This window comes from Triturus cristatus, chromosome 2_2, assembly GCF_964204655.1.
Source record: "Triturus cristatus chromosome 2_2, aTriCri1.1, whole genome shotgun sequence".
Classification (NCBI taxonomy): Eukaryota; Metazoa; Chordata; class Amphibia; order Caudata; family Salamandridae; genus Triturus; species Triturus cristatus.
The window spans coordinates 785,311,379-785,328,534 of NC_140582.1; the positions used below are offsets into that span (position 1 = coordinate 785,311,379).

Consider the following 17,156-nt stretch of genomic DNA (forward strand, 5'->3'; position numbering starts at 1 on the left):
GTTCTAATCTAATTAGACAATTTCACAGCCGTCTTCTACATCAACCGATTAGGGGGAGCAAGGTCAAAGCTTCTAGCAGATCTAGCCAAGAAGATTTGGTACTTCTGTTGGAATCACCAAATAATTCTGAGGGCAGAATTCTTCCCAGGCCATCTAAACACAAGAGCAGATTGGAACTCAAGGTTCCTAGGAGTCTCCAGTGACTGGAAACTGAATCCTTCGGTTTTCCACAGAGTTCAAGATCTGTGGGGGCCCTTCGAGATAGATCTCTTTGTCAGCAGGCTGACCTTTCAGATAAATCTTTTTTACAGTTGGAGGCCAGACCCACTAGCAACTGCAGTGGACGCTCTTCTCCAACCTTGGGACATACTGAATAGTTATGCCTTCCCTCCTTTCGCACTAATCCAGAGAGTTCTCTTGAAAGTTCGAAGGGAGCGTTGCCGCATTGTTCTAATTACTCCTTTTTGGAGTTCTCAAATATGGTTCCCAGGCGTGATGGCAAACTCCACGCCTTATCCCAGGGAGTTTGGACCTCCTTCAGGGCCCAGATGGAGAGGTAAATCCTCTTCTCTTAGAAGGAAAGATGAACCTTCTTGCCTGGAAGATTTCAGGGGTTCAAGAAGATACTCGGGCCTTTCAGGAGAGGCTACAAACCTATTGGATGAGTCATGGGCTCCGGGAACAAGGAGAAGATACATCGGTGCTTGGAAAAAATGGTGTAGTTGGTGCATGGAACGGGTATGGATCCAGTGAATGCACCTGTTGTAGAGGTAGCAAACTACTTAGGAGACCTTTTTGAATCAGGACTTTCCTATAGAACAGTAAATTGTTACAGATCAGCGATTTCTGCAGGACATTCCTTGTTAAATGACTTCTCTATCGGTACTGACCCCCTAGTTCGTAGAGTGATGAAAGGAATAAGACTGAAACGTCCTCTTAAAGCCAAATATGATTCATTATGGAACGTAAATCTTATCTTCCACCTTTTTACATCCTGGCCTGATAACCTTTTCCTTACAAGGAAACAACTTTCCATTAAGTTAGCTACACTACTTTGCTTAATATCTTTTAGACGAGTTTCAGACGTTAAAGCATTAGGCATTTCTAATAGGATTTATTCACCTGATGGTGTATTATTTGAGATATGGAAAAGGACCAAAACATTGCCGGAAAACATTTTCTACCCGTTCTTTTTTGACTGTCCCAAACTTTGTGTGGTAAGTTGCATGAAAGTGTATGAAGAGAAAATGAGTGTTTTTAGACCTATGAATAAAATCAACTACTGATTTCTTTTGTTAAACCCTACAAGGCAATCTCTTCTGCTACTATCTTGAGATGGCTTAGAACGGTGATGTTGGAAGCAGGTATTGACTTATCCAAATATGGCGCTCATTCTTCCAGAGGGGCTATGGCCAGTAAGGTTTTCTGGGGAGGAGGTTCCCTTTCAGATATCCTCAAAGCAGCAGATTGTTCAAATGCTTCCACTTTTAGATTTTATCTTAAACCTGTAGAACATGTAAGCAACGTAGCATTGCAGAGCTTTAAACTTGCATAATGTAGCCTCCAGTCTTGTAATGAAATGACGATTCTCCAATTATCATACAGAGAGAATCTTGATTTCATTAAAGACAACGGAGGCTGAGATTATCCCTCCCACCACTCCCTGGTGGATGTTTTATCAATGTTAATTTATATCAAATGTTACTTATATGGATTTATGGAAATAGTCTCTACCAATATTCCTTTTTTCTATTCTAGACTCTACATCTTTGTAAAGAAGTCATAATGACGTTTATCTTGGAAGAAGTTGTCTATCCTTTCGCAGCTCCAAGAGGAACATAGTTGGTTGCCATGGCGCTTTGTTATTGTTATTTGGAATGTGTTATCTATGATGTACTTGTTACACTTTAAAGGGCTGCATGTCTTGGGCAGCAAATGAAAGTTATTGCATAATGTCAGCCTCCGTTGTCTTTAATGAAATCAAGATTCTCTCTGTATCATAATTGGAGAATCGTCATTTCTCCTTTCTTCCAGAAACGTGCGTGCAGTGGCAGCAAGCAGACTAGATCTAAAGTTAGCTTTGGAAGACACCTTAAGCAAAAACCCATCCAAGCGTGCAAATATTTCTTGTACATGCTGTTCATTTAGCCTCTAAGTCACTGTTCTTTGTGTTATTAGTAACTGGACATTATTTTTGAGAAACCCTGAATTGAGGCTGCTACTGTTTCCCAGTGTTTGTGCATCTATTCAGAACAGGGGCGAAGGGTGATGAAAAAAATGAAAAGCTATTTGTTGCTGCTTTGGAATTGATATGGCTCTTGTACATGAAAGCCATACCTTCTAAGACTTTGACCACCATTTTCACTAAGAGCTTCAACTTCGAAAGTTCAAAGAACATTTTCCTTTGCCAATGTAATAACCACTGTATGCAGAACACACGCACTTGCAAAGCCAATATGCCTGGTCTTGCAAAAACTGTGCAATGCTAAAAAATTTTATCAGTATATGCCACAGAAATAAAATGCAGAAAACCCAAAAAATGCTGCTTCCTAAATGTGGAAACCACATGCACGCAATAAAAATCTAGAATACAAAAAAATTAACCAACACATATAATTGTAGTAGCATAATACAGGTGCTTTGAGGCCCAGTACAGAAACCCTTTGAAGTTTCTAATGGACATCACAGGAAAAATTATAAACTTTGCATCACCGAGTTGACTTATAGGAACATTTGCTATTTACAGTGCCACAAAGTGGCAAAATATACTATATCAAGTGCCACATAAACATAGGTTATGATTAGGGTTCCCAGTTTTCCGTTTATACTGATTTGTGCAGATACAGACAGAAAACTATTTACTTTCCTGTCTGTATTTAATTTTAAATACAGACAGAAAACTATTTCTTTCCCTGTCTGTATTTATTTTTAAGAAAACTATTTATTTTCCTGTCTGTATTTATTTTTAAAAACAGTAAAATACTGGTGGTGGGTCGATCCGGAGCTGTGTGGCAAGGTGCTTTGGCTCTCCTTGACTGATCCTCCCCTCCTGTGGCGCCGAGAGCGGCCGACCTCACCTGCGGACCGGTAGTGCAGTCGAGACTGGAGCGGGTCGAGGTGCACTGGTGGTGGTCCCGGCCTGGGGCTGCTCTGCTGCCGGAGGACGCGGATCGCAGGTGCGGCTGGCCCGGGAAGCCGCTACTGGAGGAAGACCGGCTCACCTGCACCCTTCACCGGTGAGTCGCAGCGTGTGGGGAGTTGCTGAGCTCGGCTGCCGCTACCGGGCAGCGGCGTGGAGCAGTGGGCGGCGCGCCTGTGGTCTGCCGTAGTGCCTAATCTGATCTGAGGGGCCTGAGGCGCCAGAGCTGCGATCCTGCTCGGCCGCCAGGTCGGGCGGCGGTGTGCTGCCGGGGGTGAGCCCTGGGGCCCTGAATAGCGCTGGGTGCGTGGGCCGCCTGCGGCAGGAACTCCCCCGGCGGGTGTGGGCCTGCTGGAGGCACGGCCTTCTGTCCCTGGGTCGGGCCTTGCCCTAAGGACCAGCCACCTATGATCCACGAAAGGAAACAGCCTCCGCTGGGGCGGACGTGTTGAGGCAGCCCGGCCCTCCCGGCCTGCTGTCGCCCTGCAACGGGCCCGCGGATTGGGGCCTGGGGTGGGGGTGGGGGTGGGGCCGGTCACCTGTTGACTGCCGGTGAAGACGGTGCCCTGTTCCCCTGACGGTGGTGGGGGGCACCGGCCATCATATCGGGTGGCGCGGCGAGGAGGTACCCTGATGCCCTCGCTCACCCCCCCCACCGACGTTATAATCCTTCCCGCCATGGCTGGCCCTGGACCTGCTAGTCAGCGTGGCTGCCGGACGCGTGCCTGTTTGCTCCCTGAATGCTGGGGATCCCACGAGGCGCCTACCCCTAATGCGGTTGTCGGATCTGGGCTGGCTCCTGCTGGTCAACGCGGCTTTGCCTTATCTTGACGCCTGAGACCGCGCGTGGGACGGGGGTGAAGATCGGCCATCATTTCGGGTGGCAGTGCAGGAGTGAGGCATTGGCGCCTCCACTCCCCCACCTCTGAACCCCTGTGTGAGGGTTCCGCTGAAAGGCTGCTACTGCGACGGACAACCTAACTGTTTCATCCGGCCCGGTCCGGCAGTAGACACCCAGGCCTGAGCATTGATGGCTTGGGTGTCGGGGGATCCCTCCTTCTCCCTCCTCCTGTGGGCCCACTGCTAATATCGGCTTCCTACCCTTGGTGACGAAGGGCAGAACCCGCGCCCCGCCGAACCCTGTTCCCCCTACTCAAACTAAGATAGACCAGTTCACCAGGGCGGAATGGGATCTAGGAAGGGGAGCTTCTGTCGCGCCGGGGGTCAACGGGGGTGACCTCTCCACCATCCTCCAGGCGATCAGCACATCGCAGGCCTTTGTGGAAAGTAAGATCGGCGAGGTGAGGGTGGATGTGTCTCTCATCCGCCAAGACCTGCGCAACGCAACGGCACACATCACGGAGGTGGAATCCCGTATTTCCACTGTAGAAGATGACATTGGCCAACTCGAGATTCAGGTGGCCTGCCTCCAAACCCAGACCTCCGAGCTCCACCGAAGGGCAGAAGATGCTAAAAATAGGTCGAGGAGGAACAACCTGTGCCTTCTAGGATTTCCCGAGGGCGCGGAGCAGGGCCACGCCGACACGTTTGTAGAGGCATGGGTGCGTTCGTGGATGCTCAAGGAGGACCTTTCACCCTGGTTTGCTGTGGAGCGTGCCCATCACTCCTTGGCTCCCGAACCGCTGCCTGGAGCCCCCGCACGTCCCATAATCCTGAGGGTCTTGAATTTTCGAGACAGGGACGCTATCCTCAAAGCGGCCAGGGCACATGGCCCCCTGCAGTTCCACAACAATAGAATCATGGTCTTCCCAGACTACTCCAAAGGGGTGCAGACCCAGCGCCGATCCTATGATGATGTCAAACTGAAGCTCCGTTCCATGGGCCTCCGCTACAGTCTCCTCTTTCCTGCCCGTCTCAAGGTTATCTTCCAGGACAAGACCTTTTTCTTTTGACAGCCCCCAAGCGGCCTGGAACTGGCTCACGGAGGAACGGCCTCTCCGGCAGGGGCCGAATCCCTCTCCCTTTCGGCGGGGTCCCTCGCAGCCGTGTCCGGCCTTGCCTAAACCCCAGAGACGCCGGGCCTGATCCCGCAAGAAAAACGACCGTCGAGGGGCGGAATCTCGATCACCGGGTGCGTCCTCTCTGCACCTCCCATCCCAGGCCTCGCATCGGAGGTCCGCCTCCCCCAGCCCGGCTGCCCCTCTAATTGACATGAGCAGTCTCCCTGGGCCCTCCGACACTATGCGACACGCCGTGTCGGACTCTGACCTGTCCCGTAGCCCCGAGATCCATGGATCCGGCACCAACGAGAACGATTGAGGGGGCAACGCAATGGGGAATCTGGTCTGGCCTCCTGTCGGCTTCTACGGAGATACTGGTCTCTGAACTTTTGCAGTGGGGAGGTTCTGCTTTAATGATGATTAGCCCTGGTGGCTTATGTTCTGCCTCATCTTCTGACACACTTTCATACCACATACAAAGGTGACTGAATGTATTGGCAGCTGTTAACAAATCTTTATCCGGTTACTTGGAGGAGGGTCCATCTCTGCCATGCTCCTGTCTCGCTAATCGTTTTAGCTTAGCACTTAGCCTCCTTGTGGGGTTGTTGGTTTGACTTAGTTTCCTTTTCAGGGCAACAGATGCTTCCTCTTCAGAAGTATAGGGTGGGGGGGGGGGGGAGTTCGAGGGTTGGGAAGGGGGGGGGGGGCGTTGTCTCCCGCTAGTTTGTTGTTTTTAGCCGCCTACGGGCCGCTGTTCCCAGTTTTACTCGGTAGCTACACACGCCAGTCTGTCTTTGGTGTTGACATGAGACTCACCGTATCTCATATCTCTTACTCTATGACTCAGACCCTGCCCCGTCGATTCCCAAGGGGTCTGGGCTTTCTCACGCTGGCCTACGCTCCCCCACACACCGCCCATCTCGATGGCTCATACCTTCACTAAAGCCCTGCATATCCTATCCTGGAATGTCAACGGCCTGCTAGACCGTATTAAGCGCACTGCTGTCCTGCGTCGCGCCCACCGTCATGCGCCAGACATCCTGTTTCTGCAAGAAACACACCTCTGGGATCACAACGCAATTTCTTTGCCTGATATGGGTTCAATAGGGTCTGGCACTCTGGTTTTAAACGGGGTTCCCGGGGGGTTGCCATACTAATGCGGCGAGGCCTCCCCTTCACCCTGGCCCGCGCCGAGCTGGACACGCAGGGTTGCTATGTGGCTCTGACAGGCGCGATCTAGGGACAACCCCTTAATCTCCTATGTAAATACATTCCCCCCGCCACTATGACCTCCTCACTCCGCCGCCTCACTCCTACGATCTCTTCCTTCCCACCGGGCCTGACGTTGGTGGGGCGGGGGGGGACTTCAACGCCGTCCTGCAGCCCTCACGTGACACAACAGGTACTCCCTCGGCTCCCCGCCTAGCCTCTGCAAGACGCCTTTCTGATTGGTCCTCTGGCCTGGGCCTCTGCGATGCCTGAAGGGTGTGGCACCCTCACAAGGAACAATACACCCACACTTTGGCGGCCCACCACACCCACTCTCGTATTGACCTATTTCTCCTGCCAGCCACAGACTGTCCACTGCTGTCAGGGGTCGCTATATTACCCGGGGGTATCTCAGATCACTCCCACGTTTCCCTCCGCATTGGGACCTCCGCCCATGGCACCCATCCGGTTTGGCAAATGAACACCTGGTTCCTGGAGGACGCCGACTTTGTGTCCTCCCTCGGGCAGGAACTGCAGTTTTATTTCTCTACTAATGTGGGTTCTGTCTCCTTGCCGGGAACGCTGTGGGAGGCAGGAAAGGCGGTGGTGCGAGGCGTTGCTAGAGGCCTGATCCACGCGAAACGTGCGGAACAATCAGCCCGACTGTTGAGGCTAGAGGCCCCAGTGGCCCAATTGGAAGGAGCCCAGGCCACCGGCGAAAGTGAAGATTCCGCTCGGCGACTCACGGGTATCCGCAAAGAGATTTGCCAAATGTCGCTGAAATCTGCCAAGATGCTATGGCGATCATCGGTGGCGCGTATATACAGATGGGGCGATAAAAACGGTAAATTGCTCCATAATTTGGTGTCTTACCCCAGAGCCACCCGTATTATTCCGGAGATTCGGGCCGAGACCGGGGTTCACCAGGCCACGTCTCAAGCCATCGCCCAAACCTTTGCTAGATACTATGCGACCTTATATGCGGCCCGGCCTCCTCGGACCTCCTTGGCAGACTTATTGGCCGGGACCGGAACCCGCCTGCCCTGCCTCTCCCGGGCAGCCTCAGAGGCCCTGGACCTCCCCGTTACCCCGGAGGAAATACACAGGGCTATCTCACTGTTGCATTCCGGCAAGACGCCTGGGCCTGATGGCTACCTGCAGGAATACTATGCGACCTACCGTGACACATTGGTCCCACACTTAATGGCCCTGTTCAAACACGTAGTGGAAGAGGGCGCGGGTCCTCATTAATGGCGTGTTGTCTGAGGCATTTCCCATCCAGAGAGGTACCCGCCAGGGCTGCCCACTTTCGCCGCTATTATTCGCTTTGGCCATGGAGCCCTTGGCTTCCCTCGTCCGTCAAGACTCCCTCATCCGCGGCTGGACCTGGGATCTGAGTCACACTGACAAGATAGCCCTGTACGCCGATGATGTCCTTTTGTTCCTGGCGGACCCGGATAACTCTGGGCCGCGCTGCTTAGACGCCCTCTCAGGGTTTGAACGGGTCTCCGGCCTTAGGCTCAACCTGGCGAAATCCACACTGGTCCCTCTACACCCATCCCGGGCGTGCTTTGATTGGAAAACTAATATTCCCTTACGCAAGCAGTCCTTTAAGTACCTTGGTGTGTGGGTCGCCCTACTTCCGGAGCTCGAATGGGCCCTGAATATTGCGCCCCTGGTCGCCAGAGCCAAGGCAGATCTTAGGAAGTGGCAATCCCTTCCTCTCAACCCCTTAGGCCGCAGTGCCCTTTTTAAAATGATGCTCCTCCCCCGTTTTCTGTATATTCTACAAAACACAATCGACCACCTCCCGAGCAGTTGGTTCTGAGAGATGGACAGTGTTCTCATTCGTTTTTTGTGGGGTAACGGGAGGCCACGAATGTCCCTAGCACACTGTCGCATTCCTCCCTAAGACGGGGGCATGGGGGTCACTAACCTCCACCTCTAATATCTAGCCACTAGACTCATTGTGATTCATGTCTGGTTCACAGGCGGCTGGTCCGACCCAGCGTACCAGGTGGAACTTAGAACCCTGGATTTTACACAGATCCAGGCTTACCTATACGGGAGTCCAGTGCCGCAGGATCTTCCCTCCATCACTAGGGCGGTGCTCATGGCCTGGCGCAAGGCCTTGCGCCATGTACAGTGGGACCGGAAACTCACCAGGCAGACACCCCTGTGGAGCGGAGCATGGTTGAGGGAGGTCCCTTCCCTTCGAGACTTCTGACGCTGGGACCTCGTGGGGATCTCGCTTTTAGGGGACATATGGGAGGGGGACCACATCAGAACCTTTGCAGACCTGCAGCAGCACCACTCTCGCCTTCCATTCCAATTTTACAAATAACTCCAACTTAGACACGCCCTCCAGGTGCACATCCCCGCCCCCACTGTCTTTCCAGAATTTAGCCCCTTGGAGGCCCAGGTGATGATGGGGAACCTTGGCAAGGGTGGGGTGTCACGGCTCTACCGATCCCTGGTCAATAATAGCCCCGCATCTCTCGACCGACTCCGCGCCCGGTGGGAGGAGTGGCTGGGCCCCCTGGAGGAGGCGGACTGGAGAGATGCCCTTATGGCACCCAAGACCCTGACAACTTCCTCCAAACTACGTCTCATTCAACTCTACTTCCTCCATACGGCTTACCTCACCCCAGCGCGTTTATATAGAGCTAATATGCGGCCCTCCCCAGCATGTGCGTGTTGTTCCCACGCTTCTGCTGACTTTTTTCACGTGGTCTGGCAATGCCCCGTTATTGAGCCATTTTGGAGGGGAGTGGAAGTGGAGCTCACGTGCGCCCTGGGCTGGGAGGTTCCCCACGATCCGTTGCACCTGCTACTGGGGTCCTGGATGGCCTCGATGGGTCCCGGGCAGATAAACGCTTGCTGGGAACAGCGGTGGCAGTCGTGAAGCGTGATATTGCCACACTATGGTCCCAAGCCAAACCACCCACTATACGGTGGTGGAGGCGGGGAGTGGATTGGTGTGGAGCCCAGAAGGAGCCCCTCTTTGAGGCCAGAGGTTGCCCCGAACTGTTTGGTAAAATATGGGGTAAATGGTTCAACTTACTCCTCCCATGAGGGGTCCGAATGTGTAAGAGAAAATACCTGCAATCACATAATGGTCTATCCACTTCATCAGTGTCCTAAGAGCCTCAGTAATTTTATCTTGATTGTATTTCATCCGTATAATGTGTTGACTTGCTACCGAGGTAGTTTTGTGTTGGCAATGAAAATGCAAAATGCAATAAAGTTCATTATCAAAAAACAAAAATAGATAAATACAGAAATAAATTGCAAAACATAAATTTGGATAAATACATACGCAAATGTCGAAAAATAAATACCATAAAACAGGGAGCCCTAGTTATGATATTTTTGATTATTAAATAAAGGTTTCAATTGAAATTGAAGTTACAACAGGTGTATGCTACAACACACAAGAATGTTTCTCAGGCTAATAATACAGGTAGAGAGAGACCAGCTTATGAAACTGGGGAGTAGAAGTCAATGCTTAGCCAAACATTATGTCCATGTTTTAGAATGTGTTCACCAGCTTGGGTTGTGACCCAAGGTAGGCACCTATCAAGGACAGAGAAAGATAGAGGGGCTTGCCTTTATGACAAGCACTTCCATCTTCTCAGAGTTTATTTTGAATGTATGTACAACCATTGTCAGCTGCAGTTGTTGGACTTGCTTGGAAGTTAAAGGCCTGGCCAATGAATAATTTCAACAAAGCCTAAATTCACAGCTCATACACCAGATTTTCGGTAGCCAAAGTACCCCTGCCTACGGTAATGGCTGGTCACAGGGGGTTGTTTCAGCCCATGCCCTGTGCCAGTACTCTGCTCACCGCATAAGTTGAGCATGGCCTACAACTGCACCCAGTGGGCACCTGGCATGGTCTGCATCCATGTCTGCGGCCAGTAGCCCTGCTGAAAGTACAAATTGGACCCTGGGAATGGCTAGTGGTCCTCACAATTAGACCCAACTCTAATAAAAATGTGCAGGGCTTTAAGTGGGCCGGGTCCTGCCGAAACCACTGGCAATTCTAAAAAGCAGATGCTGAGAAGGGTCTTTATCAGGCTCTCCATTTGTGCTCTTAGAGTGGGGAAAAAAATCTTAACCCTGCAGCAGTACCACCCTTTACTGCCTTTGTGGTAATTTCAAAGAAACTCGTTACAGTTCTTTCACAGTCTCATAATTTCAAAGCTGAAGCATTTTTCAATATTCTATACAACGAAGCCATAGTTTTGTGCTTATTTGTCGTACACAGCTAACAACCATTGACAAAGCCAATAGCCCTGATTTGTTGTAGGTGTAATGTTACTTGTCGTATTATAAATCAGGATGCAATGACAGAAGCGGCAAAGTCGTGCGGCACACGCTGCTAAGCACAGATTTTTAGCTTGGGAGTCTTTAAGCCACGCCCCTTTGAGAGACTCTCTAGTTGTTTTTTTTATCCCACTTAAAGCACTGCAAATGTGTATATTCTTAGTCATAGCGAAAGGTGACATATGTTGCCAGTGCCTGAAACGGCCAAAAATGAGGTCCTCTGATGCATCTTTCGAAGAGCTAATAGGGACTCAGACATGCCACGAAAAATCATAGAACAAATGTTACTAGACCTGCAGGTCTAGTGACGTAAATAATCTACTTGACCAATTTGTAATGCTCTTGACTCACAAACTGGTTTCAAATGATGTGATCATGGGCTTGAGCCACCACTTTCTTCACTATCACATAAGAGAGCACCTTCAAATGTGCGAGTTCAGCATGTCTGCTGTACAAAATCTCTTTTGTTTGATTTAGACTAAACTTTCTTTCCATATATATAATACAGATCTAGCCACATACAAGATATAGATGACCCTTGACTTTTCTCTTAGTTCATTAACAGCATTTTCATCAAGGAGGGGGCAGAAATGTTTCTGAAATCATGTTTCAGAACGTATCACTTTTAACATATACATAACTAAAGCATAAATTGGTAGTACACTCATTTGTAATAAGCAGATTTTACATTGAAATGGCCACAAACCTTCCCACTGACATGCACCTTTACTGATAAAACTATATAGCGTGCAAACAATAATGTTTGGAAATAGAGTTTCTGCAAATGTGTGTAACTTGCACATCAACAAATAAAAATTGTTCTGGTTTGTTTCGCTCCTATTTAACTCTGTTTGCATCACACTTAATTACAAAAAAAATGTGCTTTTGTTATACCTGATATATTCTGCAACATTTGTATGTTGTATTTATGTTATGTGTTTGAGAAAAATAACTGGCAACTTCAGGCAGCTCACTTGACAAAAACCTCTAACTCAAGTAAGAGATAGAAAAATAAACCTCATTTTCCAAGCTGCAATTAGTTAAAAGACAAACTGATATTTGACCTCTTTCCTTGAACAGACAGCAAATGTGTCAAGATAAAAACAAGATGTAATGACATCTCTATTGCTCTTTCACTTTCTGCATGAAAAAACACCTGTTCCTTTCCAGCCTGAGTTTACTCGCCAGATGGGACTAGTAGGTGCTAAAAATAGCTCAAAGTGATAAAATTGTACTCGCAATTGCAAGTGCGCGAGTAGATTTTTCGAGGGCTGTCAGATAATAAGAGACAGATGCTATTTCCTTCATGAGGACCTATAATGAAGAAAATGCCTAACAACAATAGTCAAAATATCATGTCAAATAATTAATCAATAAAGACAAACTCTTTATACTATTCAAGTTACTTTTATCTAAATCATCAATTATGAATGGGCAACACACAAGTACATTAGTAATGTCAATTCTGTATTATTTCAATGTTACAGGTAAATCACAATAAGAAAATACAGCTCATGGCAAATATTTCATAAATTAACTAACAAGTGTGAGAGGAGAGTGAGAGAAAAGAACATTTCAATGTCAGTATGCAAATACAAAATTAATACGAACGTAATATCAATGGGCTAATGCACAGCGTGTGATAGTCAGAAATAGCTAACCCCTCGACCGAAAAGTTATAGCTTGAGCAATCTCACCAGCTGAAGTGCAAGGCAATCAGGATTGCTCAGTTCAAGGGAAATTCAAAGTTCGGACTGACAACATGCCATGCCCAGAATTTCAAGGATAATAGCCAGCCAGAGAACCAAAGAGAAAGCAGCAGTAAAAGGTTCTCTTCTCATCAAAGCAGCTACTACTTGGTTATTTTCCCACTAAAGTTATTATACCCCAAAATGTTCACAATTCCAAACCCAAATATTTCAGTTTCTCAGTCTTACGCAATTTTATTGGTTAGGTTCATGAGGTGATCATTCTCCAAGCTATTTCATCCGGAACTTAACAAATCAATCCTTTGTTCATCTGGATGATGTATTTTCGCTACGGGAGCAGGAAAACCAAATTGAGGCCTCTCAATATCCGTACACTCGCTTCCACATCAGCTTGCAACATAGTCGACACAATTATTCATAGAAAGAAATACTCTATCAGTAGAAAAGAAATTCTAGTGACATGTTGTACACAACTAAACAAGTAAAATCAATATTTTAGAAATAATGAAGGACAAAATACATTCTTTTGAGGCCTATGATAGAAATAGGAAATAACTCTAGCAGGTGAAACACCAAAAAATCTTTGTTTTCTAAAGAATGAATCACACTCTCATTAGTAATGTTTTAAAAGATAGAAAAAGGATAAAAATGATATAAAAACGTTATTTAGATTAAACTCAAACATCATCTGATGTTGATTATTGAAAAGAGAATAATAGCAATCACCTTTCTATTATGTCACTTTATGTTTATCATATTTTCTAAATTCTACTGGTAAGTTACTTAATACATTTATTACGTTTTTCTTGTGAGTCATTTAGATTTCAAAAACACGTTTCCCAAGCTTTCTGCATGCTTATTGCAGCTTTCGATTACTAAATGTGTCTTGTTTTTTCTTGCACGTTGCACTTTCACGAATCCACCATGTTAATAATTTTCCACACTGTTAGTTATGTTTATTATAACAAACTTATGAGCAGGCTTGATCAAGCAAGATTATCCTCAAATAATCATGCTCCATCAATGGTACTCCAACAACCACAAATAGAGAAAGAGGTGGCAGGGCTAAACCATGCTCATACCAGTCAGCAAAATGACACGGCGCATAAAACAATAAGGACATGGAAATTGAAATGCCTGCGATTGGAGAGCCCACTATACATCAACCTTTGCACATTCACCTTGTCAGCGCATTCCCAATGTATCCTGTTAATTAAGCAATCTGTAACGTATAGTCTAGAGGAGTTTCCTAATACGGATCCTACATAGCACTACTAGACATCAAGTCACAAGAACCCCAGAATCCATGTGCCACAACCCACGCTGGCACATACAAAGCAGCACTCGTGATCACCAAAAAAAGGTTTACAGCAGCTGTCAAAAAGCTCTCAGGGAGCTCCGACGCAGCACACACTGGCACCAGTCATCTGCCGGAAGCTGCTGCTCTCAGATGGGGAAGTAAACAAAGGGGGCATTCTCGGGATCTCACATGAAACTCCTATGAGATCGCACCCACTATCCACCCATGCTGCATGATACACATCTGCTTGACTCGAAAGATTGTCAGGACTCTGATCGACAAGGAAGTTTTACTTTTATTACACGTCACGGAAACATATGCTACAGCTAATTAACAGTGTGGGCCGCGGTACTGAGGGGGCAGCATCTCTACCTTGCCAGCGCAGGGTAGACCGCACTGACAGCTATAATGCCCCCTCGTGACACTACAAATCACCGATCAGCCAATTGCAGCGTAGCCGGGGGCAATGACAAACCGAAAGTATATAGCTGCCTGCACCGGAGGGGGGCCGCTAACATGGTAGCAAGCACCAAACACAGCTGCAGCCCCGACGGAGGCTAACAAGAGTGTTAAGTATGGAGTCAAATCCAAGCACTGGTGTATTGTGTTGTAGCTGCATTTGTGCATCTCCAGCCAAAGACCTACTTACTGTGCGCAGCGGATCAGGCGGCTTCTCGCGGTCCAGCGCCCCCGCCGATCTCCGTTGCACCTTCTCCCCAGCCACTTCGTGCCGCGGCCTGGAGCATTAGCAGGCCGCTTCTCCCTTCTCGGCTCGCAGAGGACTCCAGCGTTCAGCGGTTTGAAAATGGCGCGGCAGGAAGCCGGGAAACAGAGCCGGGGCAGCGGCAGAGCTTCCACCGCTCCCTGTGTAACCCATAGCAACCCCGGTAGCCCAGCCCTGCAGAGACTAGAGAGCAGCGCCGCCTCCAGGAGACCGAGGGATACACACCGGAACGAAGCCGCAGTGTACACACCAATTCAGATTGCTTGCTAACTTTAAATACACATTCACAGTGAGCCCCCAGGACACATCACGGGTGCTGGAAATGGAAAGCAACACCAGGGGAGCCCACAGATTTGGAGGATGCGGCGATACTGAAAAGGAACTAGGACTCATGAGAGCCAGTTACAAACAGTCACCCATATAATGCTAAAACACGAACTCTGCATAGTTGTCAAGTTTGTAGATTGCTTATGTGTGACTGTTATCTTGGTCTCAGTATACTTATGAGCCATCGTTATAATGCATAGCTGCCACGTGTTCAGTCTACTATGAGTGACATTTACCTGTTTTCAGCGTGCCTATGTATGTGTGGCATTTCAGTGCATTGTGTGAGACACTTTAAGTGGCATTCTATCGTGGGCAGACAAAGGCAGTTATTAATTTCCAAAACTGCCTTTTTTTCTTAAATTCACTGCTCTAAAAGGTGTCGTAAAATTCCAGTTCAAAGGTATAAAATTGATAGTGCTCAGATGAAGCACATACCACCTTCATGGCAGCTCGCCCACAATATTCTCAGCCTGGAACAGGTAGACTCTAGTGACTGTTGATCCCTAGATGATGATGGGTGAGTCACACTCTGTAGGCCTTGCGTACCGTGATAATGAACAGACATCCACACTGGTTAACAGAGTGGGGCAGGACTCCTAGGGCTAAGTAATGCCCAAAAGCCAAGATCAGAATGCTCGGTCCAAGCATGACAGTCCGTGTTGGGCTTGGACCAAACATTCTGATCTTCGCTTTTGAACATTACTTAGCCCTGGGAATTCCCTTTGCGTCCAGCGCAATACACTGGAGCGCTTACTCTGGATCTTATCTGCTATTCCTTGTCGAGGTTTCGCTACACTTTACTTAAGCCCTGATGAAGTTCTCCGTGAGAGAACGAAACGCATTTGCTGAGTTGAATGTCTCAGTAACATTTGGGAAATATGAATTGAAAATAAAGACATTACATACTGCAAGAGTGTCTTGGACTGCTTTTGCCTGGCGCACGCCCACTTGTTGCTACACTTTCAGGATCTGGGACACAGAGGCACCATGTAATGGCTTGTACCAGGGTTTCAGTGCACAGGACTTTTGAATTGAGGAAACTGGTGTGAGGTGCGGAACCAACAGTCCATCGTTGAAGCTCTGTTCTTTGTATAGTCTCCACCTATTAATTTATAACCTCGCCTGGCCCGAGGTTGAGGTGTGACAGTATCCGGCGTGCCCGCCAGCAAACAACAGAACTGCTGACCTTCCACATCCCATCCCAACTCAGTCCTTTGCAACAGTTCGTACGCAATCATTCAGGTGGCATTCAAAGTCTTTGAGCCATCAGCTTGGTTGAAAGTTTGGCCTCAAGCGGTATCGTAGATGTTGAATGCAGCCGGGTGGCTCTTGATGGGTTATCGGGGGTGGTGCACTGGGAGTTGGGACGTCCTCGACTACTGTTGGAGGCCTGCAGGCTGGCTCCGTGCCAGGCGCTGGGTCTTCTTTTCCCCAGGGCCAGCCCTCTTCCTCTGCTCCTTCATCCTCTGGGGTTTGGTGGTGTGGGGCCTCCTCCACTTTCTTGAACCAGGAGATGTTCCGGGCCGCAGTCTCTTGTCCCTTCACGGCATTTACCATGGTTCCTTCCACCTTTACCACCATCCATAATCCATGCTCGTATGGTGTTCTGAATTTCCATCCAGGTTTTCGGTCCTTGATGACTACTTCGTCCCCTGGCTGGAGGTCACGATGCTTGGTCCCTCTTTTGTGGCTGGCTGCTGCATTCCGCTGTTCCCTACGCATGTGTGTTCCGTGCTCATTATGCAGGGGCGGCGTCCACCTCGGGCACATGGGGATCGTGTCCCTGTACGGTCCATTAAATATCAGTGTCCATGGGGCTTGTTGGGTGGTGCTGTGTGGTGTGCTCCTATAGTCCAGTAGAAACAGTTGTGGGTGGCGCTTTGGGTCAGCGTGCTCAGCCACCACAATCCGCAGCATCTTATTGAGTGTTCTCATGAACCTTTCAATTTCTCCATTGGCTTGTGGCCACTGGGGGGTGATGCGGCAATGTCGCACTCCATGATGTTTCATGAATTCACTAAATTCCCCGCCTTGGAAAGGTGGGCCATTGTCACTCTTGATTTCAGCGGGGCAACCAAACATTGTAAACACCTTTTCCAATACGGGAGCCACGTGTGAATGCCGTTGAGCTGACAGCTTCCACAATGGGGTACTTGGAATAGGTGTCAATCATCGCTAGTTTGATCTTCCGGTCTGGGAAGCTCCCGAAGTCTATGCTCACCTTCTCACAGGGTGCTTTACATGACTCCTCAGTGATTATTGATACAGGTCTTTCTGGAATGCCAGTCAGTTGATATGCCGAGCATCGCTATACTGCTTCTTCCACCAAATCTTCCAATCTGGGGAATCATACTTTCTCCCGCATCCTTTACTTCAACCTTATTAACCCCTGATGTCCTCCATGAGCCAATTGTGTTATGTGATGATGCAGTGCCGCTGGTATGATGATGCAGGACCT

At 48.5% G+C, this 17,156-nt stretch overlaps 1 protein-coding gene across 2 annotated transcripts in view; it reads right to left on the bottom strand.

Moving 5' to 3' along the window:
- The window catches only part of CEP135 (centrosomal protein 135), a 479,333-nt gene extending 464,869 nt beyond the window's left edge, over nucleotides 1-14,464 (bottom strand). For both annotated transcript variants that reach the window (XM_085642056.1, XM_085642055.1), the window contains exon 1: nucleotides 14,297-14,464. The gene's annotated coding sequence lies outside the window, so the exon portion shown is untranslated. The remainder of the gene's footprint in view (nucleotides 1-14,296) is intronic.
- Nucleotides 14,465-17,156: the final 2,692 nt, after the last annotated feature.